This window comes from Pectinophora gossypiella, chromosome 10 (assembly GCF_024362695.1).
Source record: "Pectinophora gossypiella chromosome 10, ilPecGoss1.1, whole genome shotgun sequence".
Lineage (NCBI taxonomy): Eukaryota > Metazoa > Arthropoda > Insecta > Lepidoptera > Gelechiidae > Pectinophora > Pectinophora gossypiella.
Window position 1 is genome coordinate 10,528,521 of NC_065413.1, and position 15,382 is coordinate 10,543,902.

The 15,382-nt window shown below is 36.6% G+C and overlaps 1 protein-coding gene across 1 annotated transcript in view; it reads left to right on the plus strand.

Moving 5' to 3' along the window:
- Nucleotides 1-11,639: 11,639 nt before the first annotated feature.
- The window catches only part of LOC126370114 (homeotic protein antennapedia-like), a 188,259-nt gene continuing 184,516 nt past the window's right edge, over nucleotides 11,640-15,382 (plus strand). The window contains exon 1 of the mRNA XM_050014854.1: nucleotides 11,640-11,943. The gene's annotated coding sequence lies outside the window, so the exon portion shown is untranslated. The remainder of the gene's footprint in view (nucleotides 11,944-15,382) is intronic.

Here is a 15,382-nt window from a genome sequence, read left to right on the forward strand (position 1 = left end):
ATCACCTTACAAAAAGTTAACATTACTGAGTTTATTATGAAGAAGCCAAATAGGAAATGACTTATGATACTACATAATACTACTCAAAACAAACATACTGCGAGCCAAACAAATAGAAATAAATTAAAATTTTAGCTACATACTGAATACTTACCTACCTGTTCACATACATTCATGACTACTAGCTGAAGTTAGTACCACTGTACGTCATTAAACAAATAACAACATGTCGCTCTGAGGCAGCACCCATGTTAGTATTATTCCCAAAACAACATTCTGTCTGATTTTCCGCTACACTGCATATTCCTGCCGCTTGCGTCCCAGCTAAAACCACTTGTGCCAATTTTCTTGGGGACTCCTACCACTTTACTTGAGCTTCCACTTCCATCGACCAAAACGACTTATATTCACATTCCGTTCAATAAACAATCACTTTTATTCCCTTCTATAATAGAGCTTATTCTCGAGTGAATTTTTCATGAGGGTTTCGACGTTATGAATTTTCCATTTTAGGGGTATTCGGCGTACATTTGAAGGCTCAGGCATTTCTTTTCCCGCCCTTTACTAATGTCTTTTGGTTGTAATGAGAAGATTTTAGTGGTAGCCCTCATTTTAATTTGATTCCTGCCAGATTCGGGCTGTTAGTCCGGGAGAAATTGTTTTATGAACTGCATCTGGACTGGTTCATTTATTTGGATTTCGTGTTGAGTTTGAAGTAAATGAATCTGTTTTTATAGTAATTATGATTTTTTACTGAATATTATTTTTAAATTACATCATTTGATGTAATTCGTTATAACTTAGATTACATATTGTTAGAATTATCTCTGTATTTACCTACTTATTCATTCAATTCTTAAGTTTCGGAAAATAATAATAATTTACAATGCGGGAGAGCCGTGGTAGCCCAGTTGGTAGAACGCTTGCCTCTCACTTAAAGATTGCAGATTCAAATCCAGTTCAGGCTTAAACCAATGATCGTCGAATTTTTTTTTTCGAATTCATGTTTGGATCATAAATGATTATCACGTGCTCAGCGGTGAAGTAACAAGAGAGCAAAAACATCGTGTGGAAACCCACATTCCCGACAAATGCATTTTTGGCAACATAATACCTCCGAAAATGCATTCTATCTTTTCAAACATAGGTAACCTGTATTGGGCTGGTTTGCCTTTGCAGGTTGAAAGGTCAGATAGGCAGTCGCTTCTGTAAAAAACCGGACCTGTCAAATCTTCAGGAAAAAAACGGGATAATGCTAGGGGGAGGATTTACAACGAGGAAGAGCATTTATAATTAAATTTCATACTTATTAAACGTCAAACACTCATCCACACTCACTCACACGACGTCTAAGCTTCAAAACCGCCGTGTGAGTCAGTCCCGGTACTCGATCATTATCCTTATACTTTTATTTCTTGTCACACGTAGGTAAATTATATCCGAGTGTCATAACTCCAGAGTCGACCTAAGGCCGCGGCCACACCGACGCCAATAAATCCCAGCTGTCGGGATCAGGTGACACCACCTTCTTTATGTTTTTTCCCAAGCCATTTTACGGAAAAGATAAAAATCTTTACATATTTTGACGCTGCTTTACGGTTTTTGTTCTCGAATTACGCGCGTCCATTATGTAATACCGAGAATGGACCGAGGTAACTCGAAACTCGCCTAGTTTAGAACGTTTGAACTTATTTTACGAGAAGTGTATGATTAACTTTGTTTCTTATGTTATCTTTGTATTTTTATTATTTTATTTTGTACGTCATAACAGGATTCTACGAAGGAAACTTTTAGAGAAAAAGTCATAACGTATCAAATACCTTTACTAAATTTTAAGTTTAGAGCTCCAAGATTCAATTTCGCTGAAATAAGATACTCGAATCTAAGTATAATTATTTACAAGAATTATGTAAATTACCCTCTACAGTAGCCGAGTAATTAAATTTTGATGGAAAGAAATATCGTCTACTCTATGAATTAGTATTAACATTCATCTCTTACACTGACAATTGCCGAGCCAACCGTTCAAAACAAAACGAATTCGCTACTACACATTCAACAGTAAAACTGACCTTTATGCAGTACAAAATAACGGAGATTTTAGAACGACTACTTTGACCAAAATAGCACCTTATTACATCAACATAAAAGATACACACAAGGGGCCATGTTTGAGTCGAATAGTCCTAAACGAAACTGCATGCACGCCCAAAAATACGATCTACGCTAGGAAAATCTTGTGCGCTTTTCCTTCGCTCCTGAGTCGCGACAAACGCTAAAGAGTTACGACTGAAACGGGCAATGTATAAAACATTAGTAGATACAGAAAAGTAGCGAACAAAACTGACTGCGTCTATGTACCGCACACCACACTGGGCAAAACGAAAATATATTACTTTTCCGAAGATTTAGGAGTGTTTGGACCGAACAATAATGTCCGGCTTTTGTGGAAAAAGATAGATGGCAATGCATAGGTTACACAGCGGAGTTTTTCTTTTGTGGCCGAATGAAACTTCAGCCAGTGAGCTACTGTTATCTATACTTATAATAAATCTGTAGAGAGGTCAATTCTGTACATTAAATATTTTTTCAAAATAACTATCAGGGGGTGATAAGTGGTCGATACTGATGCCAAAAATGCAATCAGTAAATTTTTTGTCTGTCTGTCTGTCTGTCTGTCTGTCTGTCTGTATGTTCCTTATAGAAACAAAAACTACTGGACGGATTTTAATGAAACTTGGTACAATTATTCTTCACACTCCTGGACAGGTTATAGTATACTTTTCATCACGCTACAATCAATAGGAGCAGAGTAGTGAAGGGAAATCCTTTTGTATGAAAAATCTAAACCACTCAAGTTAGACGTTTGAAATTTGGCATGCAGGTACCTTAGATACCGTAGAGGTGCACTAAGAAAGGAATTCCCGAAATTCCTACGGGAACGGGAATTAGCGGGAAAATCCTTTTGTATGAAAAATCTAAACCACTCAAGTTAGACGTTTGAAATTTGGCATGCAGGTACCTTAGATACCGTAGAGGTGCACTAAGAAAGGAATTCCCGAAATTCCTACGGGAACGGGAATTAGCGGGAAAATCCTTTTGTATGAAAAATCTAAACCACTCAAGTTAGACGTTTGAAATTTGTCATGCAGGTACCTTAGGTACCGTGGAGGTGCACTAAGAAAGGAATTCCCGAAATTCCTACGGGAACGGGAATTAACGGGAAAATCCTTTTGTATAAAAAATCTAAACCACTCAAGTTAGACGTTTGAAATTTGGCATGCAGGTACTTTAGTAGGTAAACTTAAAGCTTAGTTGCAACAGGATATTACAAAATTCCCACGGGAACGGTAGTTAGCGGGAAAAAACATTTGTATGAAAAAATCAAATCTAAATAAAAGGAGAAACTGACTGACTCAGTGACTGACATATCAACGCATAGCCTGAACGGCTAAACGTAGGCATTTGAAATTTGGAAGGGACATAGCTTAGGTACCGTAGAGGTGCACTAAGAAAGGAATTCCCGGAATTCCCACGGGAACGGAAATTTGCGGGAAAATCCTTTTGTATGAAAAATCTAAACCGCTTAAGTTAGACGCTTGAAATTTGGCATGCATGTACCTTAGTTAACTTAAAGCTTAGTTGCAACAGGATATTGCAAAATTCCCACGGAAACGGGAGTTAGCGGGAAAAAAACATTTGTATGAAAAAATCGAAACTAGATGTTTTCAATTCAATTCAATTAAATTATTTATTGCATTCCATGTAGTACAATGGGGTGTTACATAGGCATAGGAACTAAAACATGGACCCTGTAGGGCACAGCAACGTTGAAGGGAAGAGAGGAAGTGTGTATTAAAATTAAAACTCAATGAACAATCAATTAAAAAAAAAAACAATTCAATCAATTGATTCAATCTAGCATGCATGCATACCTTAGTAAATATAAAGTTTATTTTTGGCTGTATTTTGAAAAATGGGAGTTATTGGGAAAAAAATTGTATGAAAAAATCTAAACTGCATAAGTATGCACTCCCACACACACAAAGATCTCTCTCTTATATAACACGCCACGCGGACGAAGTCGCGGGCAAAAGCTAGTTAATAATATTTATGTTTCTAATGTAATACCGTCTTTTGTGGGTAAGGAGAAAAGATTTTCCGCAATACCGCTAACAACTTTCGGGGACGCTATAAGCTTTTAACTTGATTATAAATCAAGCTAGTATTCTTTGCAAAGCAAGATACAAAAAAAAATGATTTAGAAGTATTTTTATAAATGTATCTATATCTATCTCTAAAGTATTTCAATATGTATTCTGATTGTAAGTGCCAACAAATGCATACCTCGCAATTCAGCCCATAAAAAAATACAATAAATATACTTACTGATTTAAGATTTAACATTTCCCAAAACATTTCCAAAAATGCGCAACGATTTCGGATTTCCGAGTCAATAAATCGTGTCATATTGCATCTTATTAACAGGGGGATATCAAATGCTAAGCTTCCCTCCGACTAATTTCCAATGTGGACCTTTTTATTGACGATAATTTAAAAGTTTGGTGAGCCCTTTTTGATTTTGGAACATGAATGCTTTCTTTTTTACTAAATCATTAAGGTGACACATCTCGCAGTATGGAGGATTACGCTTCATACTCCATACTACTAATCCATATACTTAGGTACTATTACTATTTTTAAACACTCTCCTGTTGTATAGCATACCTGACAACCGTACTGCACCGCTACCCTGCTCCAGACATAGTTGGAAGCTAACTAAAGTCGGCAATATCCCATTAGATCAAGGTATAGTTACCTAAAATAATTCTTATATCGTATAGGTTGTGAGATGGATACCCAAAACTCATCAAACCTGGTATTCAAAGGCCCGTCATGCATGACTGGCCTGAGTCATGACGGGCCTTTGACAATGATTACCCTACGAATGATTACATCAGTAAGTAGTAACCGGGACCAACGGATCATCTTATTTTAGGACAATCGCGTGATCAGCCTACATACAACCTTCTAACCAAACTAGAGCTCACAAAGTGATTTTTGTGATAGGTATGTCTCCACTGGTATTCGAACCCAGGACCTCCATATCGAGAGCCCGAAGCTCAACCACTGGACCATGTAGGGCGTTACGAACACTTACCTATTGAATATCATGAAATACTCGAACCATTTGCATAGCCCACTTCATCGATGACATTCCACTTCGTTTGAGGAGGTGAAACTGTACGTGGAGGCAGCGTGACTTGCAGTGGAATAGCTGATTATTGGCTCGTCGCTTGCGCATCGCCTGGATACTAATCTGCATATTAACTCCAAAATAGATACTGCCTTGGTGCAACACCTCATATGGTATTGTTGAAGCACTGATATTTGGGTCTGAGCGATATATAGGGTTGCACTTGCAACTGCGCTTGCGCTTTCTCTACGTTATTAACGTGGTAGGTTGTTTGTGAAGTTAAATGCAATTCCATCAATGGATGAAAGTGTTGTTAACAATAAAATCAGGGTAATAAGTATTCACAGTAAATATTATTAGTCATTCGCTTTTACGTCGCATGCGCATGCCGCCAACAATATTTTATTTGAGAAAATGTAAATACCTATGTGAATTTACGCAAAGTCATGGTCTTACATTTAGTCCGGAATGTTACAGGCTGCTCTCATGATCATCATAATCATTAGCTTAGTAGCTATTGATTGTAGATTGTACAGGGGGATTAAGATGGCCACATCGAAGCAATTCATCTAAGAAAGCAATATTGCTATTTGACATTTGTTTGTATTGCGCACTTACTTTTTCATGCGCGAATGTCAAATTGCAATATTGCTTTTTTTAGATGAATTGCTTCGATGTGGCCTTTTTAACCCCCCAGATTGTGGTAGCTAAGTGGTTTTCATAAATGATTTTAGTCGTTCATCGTTTACCGCTTTATGCAAGCTAGGTCATTTCTAACGTTGTCATTATGGACATCACAGGCCTTTACATCTTTATCAGATGATTCAAACAGCGTTTCTGTGGCAGCTTTTAAAATGGCTGTAAAGTCCAATGCGAGAGCGACAGTAGCGGCCGCATGACTGGCATTGTAGTTGAGGGTTATTAGATGGTATAGGTGGTAAATCGGCCCTCTCACTTCTGTGTCGCCTCTCGCGCTTGTCGGCTAGAATCTGGAACCAGGTTTTATCGTGTGCTTTGCACCCATCGGCCAAAGACGTCCTCCACTTATTCCGGTCACTGGCCAGGTCCTCCCATTTATCGGGGCTGATCTTAAAAGCAAGCATGTCACGCTGTCATTATGGAATGTACTTAGTAATTTTCTGTTAAAGTACAGTTAATGTATTCAGTGCAAATCACGGATGTTCTATGTAGTAATTTTCTTTATTATCTATCTATTTTAGGAATTCGTATTAAAAGTAGCTGCAAGTTGTCTTCTGAATTACTCGTTTTTCCATGTCTCCGGCCAAGTAGTTAATGCCATTTGCGGAAAATCTGCAATCAGTCACTTAAAAAAAAACTATTTTTTTTCCTAACGAACCTAACCTACCTATACTTTTGCATCATGGAATATACAATATTAAACAAAAAACCATTTACTAGTAGGGTAGGGATATGCCTACAAGTTTAGTGCGAAGTATGGCGATAATTTATGGCGGTAGGGTGATTCTCATTAAGGGCTGGGTTACACCTTCCCACCTGTAGATTGACTCTATAGAGATTTCCCCGATTACTAACGCTACTTTTTTCATTCCGTATTAACCTTAGCTTTTATATTAGGTAGTATTTTGCTTTACCAAAGATATCTACAAACTTAATTTTGATATAGACCAGAGATGTGTGTAGGGACGAATTATATATGTAGAGTAAGTGGGATTTCAAATTTGAGTATCTATATCAATCAGGGAATATGAATAATTTGGTGTATATTTTAGATGAGTACTCAAACGAGATGGAAGTAAAAATCAATAAAAAGGAGCCCTTTTATTTTCCTAGCATCGCATAGCACAACGCATCCTCGGTTATTTTTGAAGCATACTTTTCCTATAGGTAATGACTCCCATGGTCATGTTGCTGGAGATCCTGCCACGACGGCGCCATACTCTCGACTGCCGCGCTTCCCTCCCCGGCCGTGCACGCGGCACGCGCACTCCGCCCATAAACATGTCACTTCGGTCCGCACGCCGCGATTTACGACCTCTCGCTCTAACACACCCATAACTTAGCCAAACAAAAGGGAAAGCTATAACGTTCATCGGTCCCTTGCGGATAGTTTAATTTACGCACACAGATGCAACAAAATGAGCTAGTATGCCATCAGATGAGCGTGTATGCTTGTAATTTTCAGATAAATTAGGCGTGGTAGAGTCGAAATAGGGTGAAATTCTAGGCAACATTGGTTTTGGAATGAGAATGACCAGCTCTTTTACGGGGTTGAATACGAAAGCGATACTAAGGCATAGTGGTTGAAGTTAAAGCATCGTCCGTTTCAGCGTATACTGCGCGAGCCTTGTCCTCGAAGTATCAACGGGCCCGCTACGTTCGAGTTAGCCGTCGGCAGAGAGTTTAATATTTTTATCTCTTTCCAACACACAATTCCCAGATCGTAAATCTCGAAATGGCCGCATGTAGGTTACGCACGCCGTCCGCGCAAGTCTACGGGGAGCGCATAAAGTATAGTTTTCTCTGTTTTATTACGTGTTTTACTACGCGATAAAAGAGATGCGACTATACCGGCGAAATCAGCTGTTTAGGGCATGCTTTAAACGTGCTGAGGAATGTGGCGAACGAAATGTGCTCTGGCGTGAACGGGAAAGTTACTCTACTTCGTTTTTATTTTTTAGTTGGGAAACGATGCACTTTTTCATTTACTTATCTTATGTGAAGTGTAATATGATCAATGTTATTAATATGTTGACGGCAGCACACCGTGTGAAAATGAATCAATTCTACACTATTATTAATTCTGTTACTGTCCTTGACAACGACCAAGTCTTTGGTTCAATATTATCAATTGTGAATCCTGGGAACCCGATACCTTACCACGCCACCCTTGTGTCTTGATTTGGTAACCAAATGAGAGCTGCTAGCCTTCTGATAAGCAGCCTTTTTCTGTTACGGGCGATGGTAATCGTTTACCATAAGGCGATCCGTTTGCTCGTTTGCTCTCTATTTTATATAAAAAAGGATAATAGAAATAATAAGAAGGAAAATACTATTTGTAAGCAAGTATAAGTAAAAATAAAAAAACTTTATGAAAATGAATTCGTTACTTAGTCAAATTGCGGATTAGTGAATTTGTTTTACTCTGTTGGGCAATGAGGGACTTTCCTGGCTACGTTCACTTAAAACAATATAGATGGCGTTGTTAACTTTAAACGTGATTATACCTATTTTCTCTTTACTCGGGTATATAATATAAAAATATTTTTCGCTTGATATTTGGATCACATTATGTACCTACAGAATTACGTTGCTACCTATATTGCTATATTGAAAATAAATGCAATAAAACGCATCGTTGCGTGTCAACGTCAACTTCCAGCAAACAAAACACAGCAGATGTCAGTTCTTTTTCAAAACGCCTGGTAGCGTACGGCGCCAGTGTGTGTAAATTCAAAAATGTGTGAATTCAGTCGAACTACAGTAATTATTTTAATCCAGCAACTAGTTAGTCATGTAAGTACTCTTTCTAACTTACTAATAAGTTATTATTAATGTATGTCGTTTCCATATCTCGGGCCTATGGAGTCCCGGACTTTTGAAAGGCGTGGGTGGGGCCGAAGCCAATACGTAGAGGCTCATTAAGACAATTTAATCTAAATGTGATTTATTTATTATTATTAATATGTATGTCGTTTCCAATTATTATTATAATAAAACTTCCCAGATAACACTAAATTACGTAAAGGCTAGGATACACAGTCATGTACTGCAACTTCAAATTGAAAACACATTTCAACTACAATTTAACAACAATGAGAGCAGTCGTGTTACGGGCATAGAATAAGGAATAATGCTTACGGGTCCCAGCAAAAATATAACATTTAAACATTTGCATTGCAGCATTTGTAATAGCCATAAATCGCGCTGGCCGAAGTACCTATCTAGCTTTTTGAGGCGCTATCAAATTATATTAAAATATCCACTTTACATATTTATTAATCTTTACAAATACAGCCTCAAAACAGTAGTGACTAGGTAAGCGTGACTTAAATGTCTTAATCAAATTTTCAACACAGCTGGCTGGACCGACTCACCAGCTACTTATAACGTTGGTCTAACAAAAGGTCGGTGAAGGGTTGATACTTAGTTCATCGTCCGATGGATGTTGACTTTACCAATTGTGAATTTTTTAAACATTAATGTAAAGCGTGGCCTAAGGTGGTCATTAGGTGATATCTACTCCTACCATCAGTTGAGATGGCGGTCTAACGTGAACATATTTGTAATAAACATTGACCATAGACTAAGCTTTATGTATATCTTTCTGGATTATTTTCAAGGACACTACTGTTTACTTAAAATAAAAAAATATACTTAGAATTACTATGATACTAATATACTAACGCAATTATTTTTTTTGCCTTTATCACACTTTAACTACCGACCGAGATCAAAGTCATTTGTTGTTAATCATTATTAATTTAAAAAGGTACCTACTTCGTATCGTATTTAAGATCAAAAATGTTAACCCTCATAATTGTATAATAGTTTGGTTCAGTACTGGATTATTAAACTTGTAGTATCAAAAAACTAATTATTTTAATCTGTATCAAACTGCTGCATTCTTCAGATGACTGAAAGAATACCTATACGCAGCATTTAAAAAAATAAATAACTCCGCGTTGTATTTAAATATCGACAACATTATTACCTATTAGTAAACATACAAATAAAAATAAAAAAGATGAATGATTCGAATGAAAATTTTAAATTTCATTTAAACCATGTATTCATATTAAAAATATAAGGAAAAAAATAATAAAAAAAAACTGTATTTCTATCTTAAGAAAAAGATCAAAACACAAAAATTTTAATATGTAAAATCTACTTACAATGCCGTTTATTACTCTTCTAACAATGAAAGTTTAATTCACCAGTGGATCAGGTCTAGCATAAAACTCAACAATTGTAAAATTAATTTTATATTTAAACAGCCCAGCTTTGGTAGGTAGGTATACACAGCGTCTGCGCAGCATCTTGACTGTGACTGATGAGTTGGACTCCCCGCGTTCATCTCCCTATAGCAATGGTGGGGAAACAACATGGCCGCCAAATAAACGATCCCTATTGGTCGGACGAGCGTCTTCGTTGATCTCCATTCGTCGCCGAAATTCCTGCATCATATGATGGTTTGAAAATAGTGTAGCCGGTTTGGTAGTTAAAATTTCATTTTTGTCATTATTTTTTATTTATTTTGTTTTACAATATAGAATTTGTAAGTAATTAATATTTAAGTAAATATTGTAGTTTGCTTCTTACAAAAATAAACTGATATTGAAGTGATCTTAACTCATTGTCAGTCTTGAAATGGACCCCACACTCTGGTATGTGAAACGCTTCACACTTTTAATTTCAACGATGACAGAGGTAGGTATTCGTGCCGGCGTGTTCTGTGTCAAGCTAAGTATTGACTGCAAGGGCCAAATTGTCTTATAATTTTGAGCGAATAGTTGTTTTATTCGATTTCCATAAAAAATAATATTAGTCAAGAATGTGTATGTAAGTATTATTTTCTCGATTATTTCTTACAATAATCAAACATGTCAATGAGTAAAACAATGAGTCATCTTGAAACTACAATACTATTAATCAAACATTCTAGAAAAAAATCCAAATCGAGCCAAATCCAACAGTATTCGTTGACCCAATATTCCTTATTTGCGTTTTTGACGTAACTTATGTATTATATATTTATTCGCTGATGATCTTATATTTTGTAACTATTTATTCTTGTTGTTTTCAATCTGTTATATTTTTTTTCACTACGTAATTTCGTTCCTAAAAATTGTCATGTCCTAATAGTCAAATAGGTTTAGGAAGGTAAGTACTATTATGGGCTAATCACCTCTCACCATACGTTTTTATTAGTGTGCTTCGTATCCGTCTTAGGGCTTAGTAATACTTAGTATCATCTAAGTAATGTTCTCTTTGCACCTAGGTACATTATCAAAGAATATAGCCACAACGGGTAAAAAATAAGCTGATAGAAGTTTCTTAATATTATACGAAAAAATATATTTTGCAACATGATTGCATACGTTAATCAAGAGCAAAATCATATTCGCGATGTTTCATTACTTCAAGAGCGGAACATATTCTGTTGAGTAGAGCTACTTTCACGTCGACCGTTCCGGTATCAACGTCTGGTGCATCGAACGATACACGAAGAAACTTTACGACGCCGCACTTGCTCGGACCGGCCGTGCTGCCGGCTAGCGCTGTCGATACAATTCTATCGCGAGATCCACCGGACCGTTCAATTAATCGCTCCGATTAACGCTGTCTCTCGGACATCAATGGTGCTGGATTATCCGGGGTGGTGGTGTCCTTTTCTGTTGGTCGCAGATTTAGTGCGGCGTCGCGGCGGGCGCGTCGCAGGCGGGGGGTGCGGCGACGCTCGTAAAGCATCGGTCCGCACATTCAACTGACGCGCGCCTCGGCGACTACGCGTTGCGTAACAGCGCGCCATAAACAACACGACGTGCTCGACTCCGCTGACGACCGCCGACTACTTGCCCACGTGCGCCGACATTACCGTCATTACGTATTGCGCTCATGCCGCATCTAAAACGCTGACACGTGACTTGACAGAGTGAAACTCTCGGAACTCTTATTCGGAACTGTGAGTTTTGTGAAGAAGTTGTTAGAGAGCGGAATGGCGCGAGCGCGTTCGCCGTCGGCGAGCCGCGGCCGCCCGGCTTAAGGTGAGTTTATTGCCGATTTATAGCTCCCAACTTCACAACCGTTGGGACTAGAAGGTCCGACACGAGTTTGGTTTGTCGAACAAACTTTTACGCGGGTTTTCTTCAACCTGTCAACAAGTTTTGGTATGATTTGAAGTGACAAACGAGCGAGCCAAGCTGCGCGGGAATAGCCTAAACTACGCGTGAAATGTTTACGAGCCCGATTTATGATACCTACACGCCGGTTATGATGCCAATGTTTGTAACAATACACATTTAACGAGCTATACATACAGTTTAAACACACTATAAATGCCATAGAAGTGTCTTCATTACAGTAATACAGACACAAATTCTACAGCTGTAACATATTTTATGAATTCATACTCCCAACAATACAGCCAATAAAGGATTCTTACCGAACGTTTTATACAATTATTTAATTAGTATTCCCCAAAGCAAGTAAAGTGAAAAGAAAAATATTATTAGCTACATATAATATTTCATAATGTAAGTTATCATTTCATTTTTAATACCACCAATAAACATTACAATAAAAGTCGATCAATATTAAGATTCTTCAGACTATTGTAAATTGTTATACTTAAGTAAAAAAATTAAAATCATATTGTAATATAGACTCTACAATAGCGATTCAATTATTATCCCATAACCCATGAGGTAAGAGAGGGGAGACCGGAAGTAGTATAGAGATGTAGGTACAGCGGCTACCACTAGCTACCAGTAACAGTCTTACCTTGAATTTTGATTGGCTCGTTACATCCTCCACAAACCCGCAGTAGAGCAGCGCTGTGGGGAGGCCCCATTAGAGCATGCTCCAATCCCATAAGATTGAAAATGACACGTGTGTCTAAAATATATAATACAAAATTGGTTGTTTATAGAATTTTTATTTAAAAACTTATAACAGTACAAATTTTAAATAAAATAATTATTTTACTTCTACATAAAACTAATCCTAATTCATGTTAAATCTCATTCAGTTATGTCAAATTTGCCATTTGAAAATCAGACTTTCCTACAAAGATCATAAAGTTCAAAATACATCTCAAGATAAAAATCTTTTGGCATACATTGTTATCATACATATTCTATCAACTAGAAGGTAATTATTAAATGAGTTAAATTATTTCTTATCTACATAAAACGACCAATTAAAAGCAATTTAAATTTATTAACATCATAATTGAAGACTGTACCAAAATAGATTCATCTGAAAAATTATATATTATTAAAATATCATTTACATAGCATTTTGATAACCTCAAGTGTAATGTTAGCATTCAATTTAAAACAGATAAAATCAAATGCTGCTCTATACTTGTTATTAAAACTGCTAAAAACATACTGTTTCCGAATATTTGGCATCGTCTTCAGCAATATTTTCCTTGTCCTCACATATTTTAAAGGGAGATTTATTATTGTCTTAAAGCTTAAACGCTTAAAGATACACAAATATATTCAAACCATCTGCTCGGACAATTAGTGTGTAATAAATGAGTCCGTTTCATCAGTTATATTGGAAATGATTCAAGTTAAAAGCAAATTTTGTACTAGAATTGTATACTACAATAGGATAAAAGTTTGTGATTATATATAAGACTGTATTTATACTTTGGGCTTAGGGCTTTGGTACTACCTACCTACGTACTATATAATATATACGTACGTACACGTAGGTCAGCTGGAAGAATTCTCTTTAGAGATAAGCTCACCTGTACTATCTGTTTTCTTTGTATGTTCCTTGTGTCTGTTTTATTGTGTACAAATAAATATATATTTTGTGAATATAACAGTTTCAATCGAATAATTCTAATCTTCAAATAGATACTAATGAAACCACATAGCAGGAAATTGGTTGTAATTCTGTACACCCTTATCCCACATCTAAAGATAGTTTCTAACAGTAAGCAGTAACACGATTTGCACGATATTTAAAGGGCCAAATACACGGGGTACATTATAGACAATATATGAAATTGGCTAGACATTAATTAAAAATTGTCTACTACAATATATGAAATATATGTATATTATGATTAATATGTAAAGTGTTTGTTTAGCTATAAAAACAAACATTGTAATATTAAAACAAATCATAACACTATAGATGAAATGGGTTTAACTCAACATAAATACGTAAACAGTAAGTGTACTATGCTGCCCAATAAAATTGAAACAAACTGCTTATCAATGTAATAAAAAATGCACTTTACCTTAGTACTCAGTTCAAGTCAAGAAAAACTTGCACCAAAGCAAGTTTTGAAAATCGTATCAACTTTACAAGGCACTTCCTCAAAGCCCAGAAGAAGGCAGGTAAAAAAACTAGTACAGGGAGTGTCTTTTCCAGTGCGCTGGCGCATTCTATTTGAGATTCCACTCAAGTGCGCAACCATATTTGTCTTATTTCACATCACCCTGTTAGATCTCAATCTCTACTTATTATTCAGTGATGCTGTTCACTGCTTTTTGTCATTTTTAGCTCGTCTCTCAAGTGCTTAGTCATTGTTCGTCCTCGGTTTTATTAAACTGGATTTAGTCCGGCTGTATTTTTCAAGGTAAATAACACAAATGACATATGAAAAATGTCTGATTTGTATTGCTACATTTTTCTTGACATATAATAATATTTCAGTACAGCATAAACATCATGAAAAGTATAGTTGAAGTTTATTCCGAAGTAATAAATGTCCCGTAGGATTAATTAAGTGTAGACAATTTACTGATCAAACACAGCATAAAAGCGACATTAGCAATATGTATTCATGAAATTCCTCACAAGTCTGATTAGCGGTTGATTGATGGAGTTTTTCAACAAGCACATCTACTTGCCTTGATAATTATGGTAATAGAATCAACAAAACCTAAGTCTTGGTTCGCTGAACACACGTCACGTAGGTATTAAACAAATTGTGACCGTTGAACTTCTTTGAAGCTTCCCTTTGAGGAAGCCAGTTCGTTTTGTGGGAACACGTTCCCTTCATACTTTGTCGGCAGTCTTTTACGAAGGCAGTTTTCTATTTCACCCTCAAGTGTTGCAGTTTATCACATAATTTAAACGTCTTCAACGTAAAACAGGATTTATCCTTCGTTATTATAGACATCCTATTGTTGATACCATTGCCTTTCCCATGAGTCGATAATGTTAGTTGAACTAGAAACAATTTTAAATAAAAAAATGTGATGGTGATGTTTCGTTTCCTCAGCTTTAATACCTTGCCGTCTATCAATAAAAACTGTAGCAGATAAATTCAAAAGTACTATTATAGCGAGCATGAAATTGTCTTTCTCGCGGTCATAAATTATCATCTTAATAAGTTAATGAGTGATTCTTGCAATACTTGAGTTTTTGCGAGTCGGGGGCACAAGTGCCAATGCTACCGGTCGCCGGTCGTTATTGCCATACAAGTCGAGTGCGTCGCGCATCTGCCTTTATCGA